Here is a 14513-nt window from a genome sequence, read left to right on the forward strand (position 1 = left end):
TAAATTAGTGAATTTCAACTCTTTGAATATTCCCTTGACATTTATACACTTGTCCTTCTTAATGGTTGATGGAGGTCCGGAGACTGGAGGGTACTGTTAAATAGTCTTGATGAGTCATTGCAGTCCTTTCGATAGCCTGGAGATACTGGAACGACAGGCACTGTCATGTCTTATCAACGGGTTGGCTGATCAGATAGTCTCTTCTACACTTGGTAGCGTTGAATGTTTTGGCTGCACCTGTCAAAGTGAGCGGTGAATTTTCCATCACACCACAAACTTGAGTCTCCTTGACAGTGAAAGAAATCCCAAGGAATCCAGGATCATCTACTGTCAATAAGTATTCAATTTCTGTTCATTGTTTCATTCTAAATATGTGCTGTAACACCTGAAAGATGAAAGAAGATTAAAAATTAAGAAATTCAAAATACAGGAGTTGTGGAGTTTAGTTCCAGGGTTAGTGGTTTGTGCAGAAACTGCAGTGTCAATTGAGATCAGATAAATGGACAAAGACACAAAAGAATACAGTGAAAGGGTGAGATAATGTCCTTTGAACTGCGCTCAGATGGAGGCTCAATACAGATAGGGAGAGCTTTGGTCAAGTGGTGCTTTTCTATATTATAACTTCTGCAGTTAAACAAAGTTAGCATTTTGAAAAGAAACACTTTATAGTTTCCCAAAGAAGAAAATATAGTGTTGTTATGAATATCTGTTATGCTCCTGATTTAAACTATTAATGTGAAGGCCAGAAACAACGTTCACAATTTTATTTCTCAGTAAAACTTGTTATCACATTGTAATACCTGCAGTTTGGAAATCTACAATTCAGAAATGCCAGTTGTCTAGACACTTTTAGACCAGATGTAAACATTGCCTCAACACCATCAGCATCATTTTTGTGCATTGGTTTTGGAATGGAAATAGAGAAGATACAGTTCAGGAATACTTTTTATTTATGTTTTATCATGTTTTATCATTGTTTTTATTTGACCTTTTGACATTTGGCATGATGTTTGACTTTGTTCTGCTTCTTCTTTGGCTTTCTTCAAGCTCTCTCACTCCATTTCTCAATGTCGTCCACCCAACTGATTTTTCTTCTTCCACTGTTTATGCCTTTAATTTTTCATCAGTTGTTGCTGGGACAAGACTGTTGGGTTTTTGTTTCTATGTCTGTACTTGGCTATCTTTCCATCTCTAACTGTATTAGGCAACTATCTTTCTATCTCTAACTATATTCGGCAATCCTTTGGTTTCCTGAACCTTGTACACTTGATCTAACTCACTCATTCATTCTTCTGTCAATCCAGATGATTCCAGGCATATTCTGCACTGCCCACACTTCAAAAGCTGTTACCTTTTCAACCTGCCCCTTTTCAATTCCTGCATTCATAGAGTGCAACACTCCACACTAGAGACAGTACAAGATGTTTTCTTCATTTTCATACTGATAATTTTGGATTTTCAGGCATAACTGAGGTCACACCTCCTCTCCCAGCTAATTTAACCTGCATTTCATTCTTTGGTGTTTATCATTGAGCCAAGATACTTGAATTTTTCCACTGCCACTACCTCAGTGTTTGTCCAACATTGACTTTTCCAATGCCTTTTTGAGCCATAATGATTTTTAGCATAGAATTGTTACAGTGCAGAAGGAGGCCCTTTGGCCCATCGTGTCTGTACAAGTTGTCCAAATTCGCATTTCACCTGGTGACATTTTGTCACTTCTCACCATAACCCTGTACTTGCTTGCTTTTCAGGAAACAGTTAAATTCCCTTTCGTATGTCTCAATGGAACCTCATTCCACCAGACTCTCTGGCACTGCATTCCAGACTTTGATCATTTGCTGTGTAAAAAAGTTTTACTTGGTGTCACTTTTGCTTCTTTTTCTATTTAGTTTAAATCTGTGCCATTTCATTCTTAATCTTTCACAAGTGGGAATACTTTCTATCTGAATCTCTGAATCTTCTCAGCACTGTCTCTAATGCCTTCGCATCCTTCTTAAAAGTCCAGCGGCCAGAACTGGCAGAACTCTTGATGAGGCCAAACTTGTGTCTTATACAAGTTCAACACAGTCTACCTGTTCTTGTACTGTGTATCTCCATGAATAAAACCTAAAATACTGTAGGTTTTAAGAAAAGTGCTGTCAACCTGTCCAGCAACCTTTAATGGCTTATGCAAAGAACATGTTCCTGTTACTGCTCCCTCTTTGGAGTTGTACCCTATGTTGTCTATCAGGTCTTCCCTATTAAAAATTAATCAATTCTGATTTCTTTGCACTGAACTTTATCTGCGTCCTGTCTCTTCATTATACCTACTTAGAGTCATAGAGTCATGTGGCCCATAAACAGATCCTTCAGTCTAACCTGTCCATGCTGACCATAATCCGAAATTAAACTAGTCCCACCTGCCTGCGCTTGGCCCATATCCTTACAAATATTTCTTATTCATCTACATATCCAAATGTATTTTAAACATTTATACTATACCTGTGTCCACCACTTCCTCTGGAAGCTCATTCCACACACAAACCACCCTCTGTGTAAAGAAAATGTCCCTCATATCTTTATTAAATCTTTCTTCTCTCACCTTATAAATATGCCCCTTGTTTTGAAATACCTCACCGGAGACACCTGTCATTCACCTTACCTATACACATCATTATTTTATAAACCTCTGTGGGTCACCTCTCAACCTCCAATGCTCCAGTGAAAAAAGTCCCAGCCTATCCAGCTTCTCCTTATGACTCAAACCCTCCATTCTTGGCAATCATCCTGGTAAATGTCTTCTGGACCCTCTCCAGCTTAATAATATCCTTCCTATAACAGGGAGACCACATTACTCCAGAAGAGGCCTCACCAATATCCTGTGCAACCTCAACATAACATTCCCAACTCCTATACTCAAGGGTCCAAGTAATGAAGGCAAGCAGACCAAATTGTCTATGTCCTCCCACACTATCCTACTCACAGTTCAAGCATTCCCACATTTCATATCATTAATATGAAAACTTCCATTCAGATGAAACAAAAAATATCCATCAACCATTACTTTGATTCCTGTCACTAAGTCAAATCTGTATCTATATTCCTACTGTCCTTTTTATTCCATGATCTATAACTTTGCTTACTGGTTTGTTGTGTGGCACTGTCTCTGATGTCTTTTGGAATTCCACATACACTACATCAATAGCACTGTTGTCATCAACCAACTCTAATACCGCTTGAAAAAACTGCAAATTAGGAAAACACATTTTCCCTTTAAGAATCCATGCTGCCTCTCCCTAATTAACCCATATTTATTCGCGTGACTATTGCTGTAATTTGACCCAGAGATTTTTTTTGATCGATTCTCTACACTGAAGTTTGATGAGATATTCATAATTTCATTTTTATTTGGATCATTTTCGGTTTGAAGCTGTGAGCTGAGAGCTGTAAGCAGCAGCTTGTTTTTGAACAAAGAAAACTCGCTGCAATGCGCCGGCGTCTCCAGATACTACAGTTAAGCCTACCCCAGCTCAGAGCCTCCCTCTCCCAGAGCTGCAAAGGACCTCTCCTGTTTTTTATTCTTCGTAAGATCCACAACCTGAACTCACAATTCTACTTGGCTTTATTGGACACTAAAAACCGAAAGTACTTTAAACTTACTGGTGCCTGCCACCCTAACCAGGACCTTCCCCACCATGTGCCCACCACCATTGGCCATGTGGCCACCTTCAGAACACCAACAGTTTCCACGGATGACATCACATCCGCCACCACCTGGTACGCCACTTCCGAAACCGTCAACGCCATCAACACCGCTGCTGATAACGCCGCCTCCGTTTCTGAGGCCGACAACACAGACATCGAGGACGCCGCTGCCACCAGCATCCAAGATTTACTGACCGACGTCGCTCCGCCCACCGCCGACGTCACTCCTCCCACCACCGACGTCGCTCCGCCCACCACCTCCACCGCCAGCAGCTCCAGAGGAGACTGTAGCACCCAGCCCTGCCGAGTCTTCACCAACCCCCAGACCTCCCCTTTACTGAGGGCGAACGGTCAGTCCTCAGTAAAGGACTCACCTTTGTCCCCCTCCACCCAAACATTGATGAATACAACTCACGTTTGGACATTGAACAGTTTTTCCGCCGCCTCCACCTCCGCGCTTACTTCTTTAACCGTGAGCCTAACCCTCCCTCTACTGACCCCTTCTCCCGCCTCCAACACACCCCCTCCTCCTGGACACCATCCCAAGGCCTCCTACCCTCCGTCAACCTCTTCATCTCAAACTGCCGTCGAGACTTCGATCGCCTCAACCTCTCCACCCCTCTCATCCACTCCAACCTCTCCCCCACAGGACGTGCAGCCCTCTGCTCCCTCCGCTCCAATCCCAACCTCAACATAAAACCCGCGGACAAGGGAGGCGCAGTTGTAGTATGGCGCACTGACCTCTACGTCGTCGAGGCCAGACGCCAGCTCTCTGACACCTCCTCCTACCGTCCCCTTGATCGTGATCCCACCCCCGACCACCAAACCATCATCTCCCAAACCATCCATAACCTCATCACTTCAGGTGACCTCCCACCCACAGCCTCTAACCTCATCATTCCCCAACCCTGCACCGCCCGTTTCTATCTCCTTCCCAAAATCCACAAACCTGACTGCCCTGGTCGACCCATTGTCTCCGCCTGCTCCTGCCCCACCGAACTTATCTCCACCTATCTCGACTCCATTTTCTCCCCCTTGGTCCAGGAACTCCCTACCTACGTCCGTGATACCACCCACGCCCTCCACCTCCTCCAAAACTTCCAATTCCCTGGTCCCCAACACCTCATCTTTACCATGGACGTCCAGTCCCTATACACCTGCATTCCCCATGCAGATGGCCTAAAGGCTCTCTGCTTCTTCCTGTCCGGCATGCCTGACCAGTCCCCCTCCACTGACACCCTCATCCGCTTAGCCGAACTCATCCTCACCCTCAACAACTTCTCTTTCAATTCCTCCCACTTCCTACAAAGGGTGTGGCCATGGGTACCCGCATGGGCGCAAGCTATGCCTGCCTCTTTGTAGGATACGTGGAACAATCCATCTTCCGTAGCTACAATGGCCCTATCCCCCACCTCTTCCTCCGTTACATTGATGACTGTATTGGCGCCGCATCCTGCTTCCACGAGGACTCGAACAGTTCATTCACTTCACTAATACCTTCCACCCCAACCTTAAGTTCACCTGGACCATCTCTGATACCTCTCTCTCCTTCCTGGACCTCTCTGTCTCCATCTGTGGCATCCACCTGGAAACCGATATCCATTTCAAGCCTACTGACTCCCACAGCTACCTAGAATATACCTCCTCTCACCCACCTTCCTGCAAAAAGGCAATCCCCTTCTCCCAATTCCTTCGCCTCCGCCACATCTGCTCCTGAGATGAGGCATTCCACTCACGGACATCCCAGATGTCCTCGTTTTTCAAGGACCACAACTTCCCTGCCACAGTGGTCGAAAATGCCCTCGACTATGTCTCTCGCATTTCCCGCAACTCATCCCTCACACCCCCTCCCCACAATAACAACCAAAACAGAATCCCCCTCGTCCTCACATATCACCCCACCAACCTCCGAATCCAACGCATCATCCTCCGACACTTCCGCCATCTGCAATCTGACCCCACTACTAAAGACATTTCTCCCTCCCCACCCTTATCTGCTTTCCAGAGGGACCACTCTCTCTGTGATTCCCTTGTCCGCTCCACACTCCCCTCCAGCCCCACCACCCCCGGCACTTTTCCCTGCAACTGGAGCAAGTGCTGCATCTGCCCCTACACCTCCCCCCTCACCCCCATCCCAGGCCCTAAGAAGACCTTCCACATCAAACAGATGTTCACCTGCACATCTGCTAATGTGGTATACTGTATCTGCTGTTCCCGTTGTGGCCTCCTCTACATCGGGGAAACCAAGCGGAGGCTTGGGGACCACTTTGCAGAACACCTATGCTCGGTTCGCAACAAACAACTACACCTTCCAGTCGCGAACCATTTCAACTCACCCTCCCACTCCTTGGACAACATGTCCATCCTGGGCCTCCTGCATTGCCACAACGATGCCACCCGAAAGCTGCAGGAACAGCATCTCATATTTCGCTTGGGAACCCTGCAGCCCAATGGTATCAATGTGGACTTCACAAGCTTCAAAATCTTCCCTCCCCCTACCGCGTCCCAAAACCAGCCCAGCTCGTCCCTGCCTCCCTAACCTGTCCTTCCTCCCACCTATCCCCTCCTCCCACCTCAAGCCCCACCCCCATCTCCTACCCACTAACCTCATCCCGCCTCCTTGACCTGTCCGTCCTCCCTGGACCGACCTATCCCCTCCCTAACTCCCCACCTACATTCACCTTTACTGGCTCCATCCCCGCCTCTTTGACCTGTCTGTCTCCTCTCCATCTATCTTCTCTTTTATCCATCTTCAATCCGCCTCCCCCTCTCTCCCTATTTATTTCAGACTCCCCTTCCCCTCCCCCATTTCTGAAGAAGGGTCTCGACCCGAAACATCGGCCTTCCTGCTCCTCTGATGCTGCTTGGCCTGCTCTGTGCATCCAGCTCTACACCTTGTTGTCGTACAAACTGATACTTGTTTTTGAGCCCAGGCCTGCAAGTTAATTGCAGGTTGTTTCTTGTTCAAGGTACTGTACAGACATTCTGATTCCAGAGAGGCATTTTATTGATATAAATGGTAGATTTTTGATTGTTAACAGGGGTCTCACAGGGAAGTTGGTGCCAAGAGAATGTTGAAAACAAACTGAAAGAGAAACCAAAATTTGCACTTGTTTTGAACTGTATGTTTTGTCAGAGGATTTTGGCTGCCAGAGCTACAGGACAGAAATTTGATTGCTCCCTGGTTATTCTCCCATTATCAACTAATTGAGAGTTTGGAGAATAGAATTTCACTTACAAGAATCAACTAAGTACTACTAGGAATCTGCTAGAACCTGTTTATTTTGACTGATGGCTTCAGAAGCCAAGCAGTAAACAATCCAATGTGCCTGTGTTATTATGGGTCATGGAGACTGCTTAAGCAAAGTGGCCAGTTACATCTCTCCCTCATTTTTATTTTAACGTATCTCTTAACTGTGTCTGTTTGTCTTCTTTGTGTGAGTCAGGGCTGGAATCAAAGAGGATTGGTTTAAGTCATAGGCGTTAATTCAGTTACCTTCTTGTTTGTAGTGATTGTAATGAGATCAGCCAGGTTGACTTCATAGAATCTGAGTTCCCTGACTGGGGCTGTTAATCTGGTCCAATCAGGGAACACCGGCTGACGGATATAAACAGGAATGTCAGACATCCTGTTCACTTTGAGAGCTGACTCTGAAAGAGCTGGATTAGTGTCAAGGACTCGCCACGTGGAAATAAAGGGTGACTTGGTGGTGGGATACCGGCATCTGGAGTTATTTGTTAATCTTTATAACTGCATGTTTGTATTTGTATCTTTGTATGTTTAACTTTATTAATTATAAACTTCGTGTCTGGTAACTGTTATTCAAAAAATCTGGTGTGGAACCATTAGGTCAATTTTGAGGGACATCGAGTGTTTTAATTGTATTGTGTTGCAAATACAGGGACCAGGAGGCTAATTTGATTTGACTGTCTCTCTCCATGTTGGAACAAGTTAGACTGCAAAGCCTGCAGTAGCTCTGCTTATCATTCCATCATTTCTTGATCAAGGGTATTCCACCTTTATCAAAGTAACCTGAGCAGCATCATTGCTCTTGGTAAGAATGGATGCAAAGTATTCAATTCACACCTTAAGTGTTTACCCTGACTGCATATATATCTTTTTGGTTTAAAATCAGTCCCTTTTACCATATTTTTGCTTTTTATATAGTATCAGGAGACTTTGAGATTCCCTTTTGTGCTGACTGAAAGTCTCATTTCAGTCTCTTCCTTTGGTTTACTTCGTTCATTGTCATTTCCCTTCTAACTCTCCTATCTTCTTCCTGGTTCTTCTTGATATCTTTTCCATGAGCACTTTCTCTTTATCTTAATTTCTATTGATTTTGTCATCCAGGGGGCTCTAGATTTGTTTGCTCTGACTCTCCCTTTTGAAGAAATATACCTAGACTGTGCTAGAACTATCTTTTCTTTGAAGGTAGCTCCTGGTCACCAATTGTTTTTTTTCCGGCCAAACTTTGATTCCAATTCATTTAATGTGATGACAGGTATGAATGTTCATATCATTTTTAGAATATGGATTTCCAATCAGTGGCTTTTTTGGTGTTGGTTACACTTGTTAAGGGTTTTCATTTAATAAAATCAATGTCAGACTTCTTGTGAATAGTCATCTCAATAGTCATCTCATCCAGCAATGCTCAGAAAGCATTGTTGACTGTTAACCTGCCATGTTAAAAGAGAATTGTTTGTACTGTTGTGGTTTCGCAACAGGTGAGTAAACTTTGAAGAGTATTAATTTGTTCTCAATTCAGAGAAACAAAAGATTGATTCCACTTTAGAAAATGCAAAGATTGAAACTATTGGAGAAATTTCTTTCGGATGGAATTAATCTCCACCTAGAGAGGCAACATTTGATCAGGGACAGTCAGCATGACTTTGTCAGAGGGTGTCTAAGTCTAACAAATCTGGTTGAATTTTTCAAGGAGATGAGGGTAGTGCAGTTGATGTAGTTTACATGGATTTCAGTAAGACCTTCAACAAGGTCCTGCATGGGACAGTATGAGAAAGTAAAAACAAATGGAATCCAGGGTAACTTGGCAAGTTGCGTCCAAAATTGACTTTGTGGTAGAAAACTGTGTGACTGGAGACTGCATACGGCAGGAATCACTGCAGGGCTCTTTATTTTGTGATATAGAAGCGATACAGAAGGAAGTGTGAAGGGGATGATAATTAAGTTTGTGGATGACATGAAGATTGGCTGCATGTTTGACAGTGAAGAAAACAGTTGAACTTCACAGGAGCATCTCGATGGATTTGTCTGATGGGCAGGTTGAGGCAGGTGGGATTTAATCTTGATATGTGTGAGGCGACACAGGACGAAGTGTCAAGACAAGTGAGTACTCAATGAATGCAGGACACTAGGAAGCTCATAGGAAGAGCAGGATCTTGTGGTAATTGTCCATAGATCCCTGACGGTTGTTGATTGCCCAGCTGTGAAGATCTTCAGGACACTTGCGTTTTTCAGTCATGGCAGAGATTATAAAAAGCAGGGAGGTTATGTTGGAGCTGTACAGGCCTCTGGTTAGGCCTCATCTGGAGAACTGTATGCAGTCCTGGCCACTGCACTTTTATGAAGTTTGTGATTGCACTGGTAGGACTGCAGAGATGTTGACTGGATGGAGAGTTCAGCTATGAAGAGAGACTGGATAAGGTTGGGTTGCTTTCTGTAGAGCAGAGAAGGTTGAGAGACACCTGATGGATGTTTTTAAAATCATAAGGCATATGGACAGGATGGATCAGAAGCAGCTTTCACTTTAGTTAAAAGATCAGTAACAAGGGAGCATAATTTTAAGGTGAAATGTAGGAGATTTAGAGGGGATTTGAGGAAAAATAATTCACTCAGAGGGTGGTGGGAATCTGGAATACGCTGCCTGGGAGGGTGGTTGAGGTGACAAATCTCACAACCTTCAAAAAGTAACTGGATGAGCACTTGAAATGTCATAACATTCAAGGCTATGGGCCTAGGGCTGGAAAGTGTGACTAGTTTAGATTTAAGTTAGATTTAGTGCAGTTTTTGTTGATGTAAACTTGATGGGCAAAAGGCCTCTTCTCTACTGTATGATTCGATGATTTTGTGAATGTTTTTAGAGCAGTTTTGAGGATTCCTAACATGGGTGAGAAGCAAATTTAGTTTTCTTTTTTCACTGGAGTCTAGGACAGTTTGGCAGAAGGATATTTTATAAAACTTCTAAACCAGGAGAGTTTGATTAGAAATCTACATGTTAGAAGAACTGAGATAGCTCAGTGTCTTTGAGTTGTGGAAGAGTTCATGTTGGTAGATTTGCAAAAGATTCATTGAATTGTCTGCACAGTCCATGGTGAAGAAATTGTCAAGAGTCGTTTAGTACAACCCGAGGGAGCTGAAAAATCGTCTGTGAATTCTCTAGATTTGAATCTCTCCCAATGATTGGTTTTGGAAATAGATTGAAAACTTTGGTGATGCTCCACGTATTAAAGATTATTTCCAAATTCTTTTCTACGTCTCGAAAACTTGTTTGTTTTTACTTTCATCTTTTGGTAATTAACGAATGGTCTGTTGTTCAAGAAACTCTAGAGCCTTGTGTTTCATGATCTACAACCACATTAATAAAAAAAAACTGGCCAGTCAAGCCAGATTTCATTCTGGGATCTGATTTGTCCAATAATACCATCAGCTGGGTTCATAGCATCGGTCCAAATCTATTCTTAATCTTTGAAGTTGGCCTTACCCCAGTTAATTGTCTTTCCTTTTCAATGTTCTTTTTCCTTTACCATCACCTCTTAAATCTTATGATACAGTGATCAATGTACCTAAAATGATCTTCTCCTGAACCTTTGATCCACTTGGCCCACATCATTCCCAAGAACTGGATCCAACAGGGCTTCCCCTCTCATTGGTCTGAAAACATACTCGTGGAGAAGTATTTCCTGAACACAGTCCAGGAGTTCTTTCCCATGTCTACCCTTTAGACAACTGATACCTTGGTCTACACAGAGATCATTGAGTCCCCCAGATATGACTACTGTATAATTCTAGCAACTCTGTAATTTCCTTCGGGATTTATTTCTCCACATATTTCCATCGGACCATAAGATATAAGAGGAGAATTGAGCCAATCGGCCGATTGAGTCTGCTGTGCTATTTGATCATGGCTGATAGGTTTCTCAACACCATTCTTCTGCCTTTCCCTTATCACCCTTAATCCCCTCACTAATCAAGAATCTATTGACCTCTGTCTTAAATACAGTCAATGACTTGGCCTCCACAGCCTTCTGCGGCAATAAGTTCCACAAATTCACCAGCCTCTGGCTGAAGAAATTTCCCCTCATCTCAGTTCTAAATAGTTTTCCCTTCACTTTGAGGCTGTGCTCTCGGGTCCTAGTCCCTCCTAATGGTGGAAACATTTTTTTCACGTCCAGGCCCCCCAGTATTCTGTCAGTTTAAACAGATCCCCTTCATCCTTCTAAACTCCATCGAGTAAAAACCCAGAGTCTTCAACCACTCCTCAGATGACAAGCCCTTCATCCCTAGGATCATTCTTATCAACCTCCTTTGGACCCTCTCCAATGCCAGCACATCCTTCTTGAGATATGTGGCCCAATAGTCCAAATGCATTCTGACCAGAGCGTTATACAACCTCAGCAGCATATCTTTCTCTTGTAATCTTGCCCTCTTGAATTGAGGTCTTCTTAGCTGCCAATTGAACCTTAAGAGAATCCAGAATGACGACACCTAAGTCCCTTTTGAGTCCAGATTGTTGAAGCTTTTCCCCATTTAGAAAATAGCCTACACCTCTATTCTTTCTACCAAAGTGCATAACCTCATACTTTTCCATGTTGTATTCCATCTGTCACTTCTTTGCCCACTCTACCAGCCTGTCCAGTGCATATGCAGCCTCCTGCTCACTCAGCACTGCCTGTATCTCCATTTTTTTCCACTTGTTTGTGGCCAAAGACTAGTAGTTTCTTAGAATGTATTTCATTCAAACTGTCTTTAGCTCCTGTGGGATATCCTGTCTCTCCAGTGCTACAATACTCTCCTCAATCACCAGTCTTCTCTCTTTTTTCCTTTCCTTTCTTTCTTGAACGTCATTGCCAGGAATATTTAACACCCAGTCCTGCCATCATTCGATCTAGGTCACTGTTACAGCCATAATGTCTTATTTCCATCTGCCAGACTGCACCTGTAACTCACTAATCTTTTCAACCACCCTCCATGCATTCACAAATGATAACCCTCATTCAGACTGAATTTTTTCTTACCCTGAGTTCATCCAATTACCTAAATAAAAACCAAAAGACCTGCAGATGGTGTAAATCAGGAACAAAAACAGAAGTTGCTGGAAGCAACAGGTCTGGCAGCAAATGTGAAGAAAAATCAGAGTTAAGGTTTTGGGTCTGGTGAACTTTCCTTGGAATGTGAATTCTGATTTTTCTTCACAGATGCTGCAGACCTGCTGAGCTTTTCCAGCAACTTCTGTTTTTGTTCATCCAGTTACCTACTTTTCTTTACTCTTTTACTGTCTCTTTCTCCTAGTTTTCTGCATACCTTCAAGAGAATCCAAACCACAGGACTACTTCTCTTTCCTTTGAACTCTGCTGACATCTGCAGCTAAGCTCAACAGCCAAATTCTGGTACTTAGCAACACATGCAGTTTTCTTTCATGCTACTATATTCAGATCTGATTTTGTTTTGCTTTTGTATTCAATATATGTGGTTATATCAGGATATATCTACTTAAAAATTCCATCCCACTTGATTTTAACATTTATGCTGCTTACTACAGACAGCCAGGGTAAATGTAGTACAAATTTGAAAGAGTTGATGTATTTGATAAATATATCTAATTTTAAAAAAATGTTCTGTGATTGCTATCTCAGTGAAGGTCCCCTTAATGTGAAAATGTTGGTATTTATGACTTTAATTTTGTTTCATTGCGATACAGAGTACAGGCCACCCACCCCACCATCTGGCACAGGGTACCACCGCTACCAATTCTTCCTTTACGAGCAGCCAGATGATAGAATAATCTCCCTGAATAAACAGGAAGCAAAATCCTTCGGTAAGACTATAGAAATTAAGCATTCGGCAAAATATTCTTTTCCCAACTGTTTGTTTTCATTTCTGTCTTCCTCATCAATTCAAAATATTGTTGTGCAGTGCTTTACAAATCTCATACAGAATCATGGACAAATATGTTTTACTGTTCTGATAGGATGTTCATGACAGTTTAGCTCCAACATGACTGCAATTGCAAAGCTGGCACTGGAACTTTTACATTGTGTTGATGACACCCCAAACTTTTGTGGCAGTGCATGAATATGAATGAGGTGATGTGATTATGTCCTCAGGCCTTTAGAGTAGAATCAGAGGATGGAATTGTGTTTGACCTTCAGAGAAGTTAATTTTTTTCGTTAATTAGCCAAATTCTGTGTCCTACATTCCAGTCACCAAAGGGATAGTTGGAGTCTCGAAGAAAATAATTAGAAGACTGCAAGAAGTAGGAACAGGAGTAGGCTGTTTGGCCCCTCAAGCCTGCTCTGCCATTCAATAGGATCATGGCTGATCCAGCACTCTTAACGTCCACTTTCCTGCCCTTTCCCCATAAACTTTGATGCCCTGACTGATCAAAAATCTATTTATCTCTGCCTTAAATATGCACAAGGATTCTAACCTCACAGCTCTTTGTGGCAAGGAGTTCCAAAGACTCACAACCCTCTGAAAGAAAAAATTCCTCCTCATTTCAGTCTTAAACTGATTCCCCATATTTCAGAGAATTGTACTTTCTCTGCACAAATATGTTTCCTTTGAGGACTTCATTGGTTCTAGAATGAATACTAAATGAAAATTTATGATTGAGAATAAGAGAAATGTACCTTTGCAAATAACTTTCCTCAATTACAGCCTGAAGCTCTTGATACCATTGTATTTGTCCAAATGTGGCTAAGATAATCTGCATACTGTTTTATACAGTAATAAGCTGGACATACCTGCCATCCTCATTAGCCCACCCAAGATTAAATTAGTTCCTTTTAAAGTTCAACTTGAATAATCAGGTCTGAATGTCATTTGAGTTTCACAGAAAAAGTATAGAAGTAAGTTACTTATTTTTTATGGAGTTATGTCGATGTATAGGAGTCATAATGTTAGGGTTAGACCATTAAATTATGTAACATGATGTAAGGTGAATGATTTATATTGATATTTATTTAAGAGTTTGAATTTTGAACAAGTGGCTTGTCGGTTTTTGGTCTGAGTTTATGAAGAGTTTCCTAATTGACCTGTTAATCTTTTTGGAGCCATGATATTGAATCAGTTTTATTAGAGAGAAGGTGACTGAGAATGCTGCTGAAGTTGAATTTGGAAATTGTTCATTATGTGAGAGTTTTGCTATTGAAAGGCTTTTGATTGCTTTTGTTTTAGGATAATCAAGGATTGATTTTAGCTTAGAAAACACAGAGATTGGAAAAGCTTTTTCGAGCATTTCACGCAAGACTTGGCTGGGGTCAGGTGGAAGAAGCATTTCTCCTGGTGAAAAGAGTTAGCACGAAACAGTTAGGAAATAGATTACCTCAGTGTTAGTGTTTTAGTTTGAAAATTCCAGACCAGAAGGGTTTAGTTAGAATCCTGAAGCGGTTATTTGAAGCTAAGAAAGTTTAAACTTAGATAACAAGGTGTAGAGCTGGATGAACACAGCAGGCCAAGCAGCATCAGAGGAGCAGGAAGGCTGACGTTTTGGGCCTAGACCCTTCTTCAGAAATGAAGGGTCATTTCTGAAGAAGGGTCTAGATTTCTGAAGAAGGGTCTAGGCCCGAAACGTCAGCCTTCCTGC

At 42.5% G+C, this 14513-nt stretch overlaps 1 protein-coding gene and 1 long non-coding RNA gene across 2 annotated transcripts in view; both read left to right on the forward strand.

Annotated features, from left to right (window-relative positions):
- Positions 1-14513, forward strand: part of LOC109926765 — a 741111-nt gene that overhangs the window by 292973 nt on the left and 433625 nt on the right. The window lies entirely within an intron of this gene.
- The window catches only part of LOC109918355, a 192302-nt gene that overhangs the window by 98957 nt on the left and 78832 nt on the right, over positions 1-14513 (forward strand). The window contains exon 3 of the long non-coding RNA XR_007265834.1: positions 12627-12743. This is a non-coding gene — a long non-coding RNA (uncharacterized LOC109918355). The remainder of the gene's footprint in view (positions 1-12626; positions 12744-14513) is intronic.

This window comes from Rhincodon typus, chromosome 40, assembly GCF_021869965.1.
Source record: "Rhincodon typus isolate 14 chromosome 40, sRhiTyp1.1, whole genome shotgun sequence".
NCBI lineage: Eukaryota > Metazoa > Chordata > Chondrichthyes > Orectolobiformes > Rhincodontidae > Rhincodon > Rhincodon typus.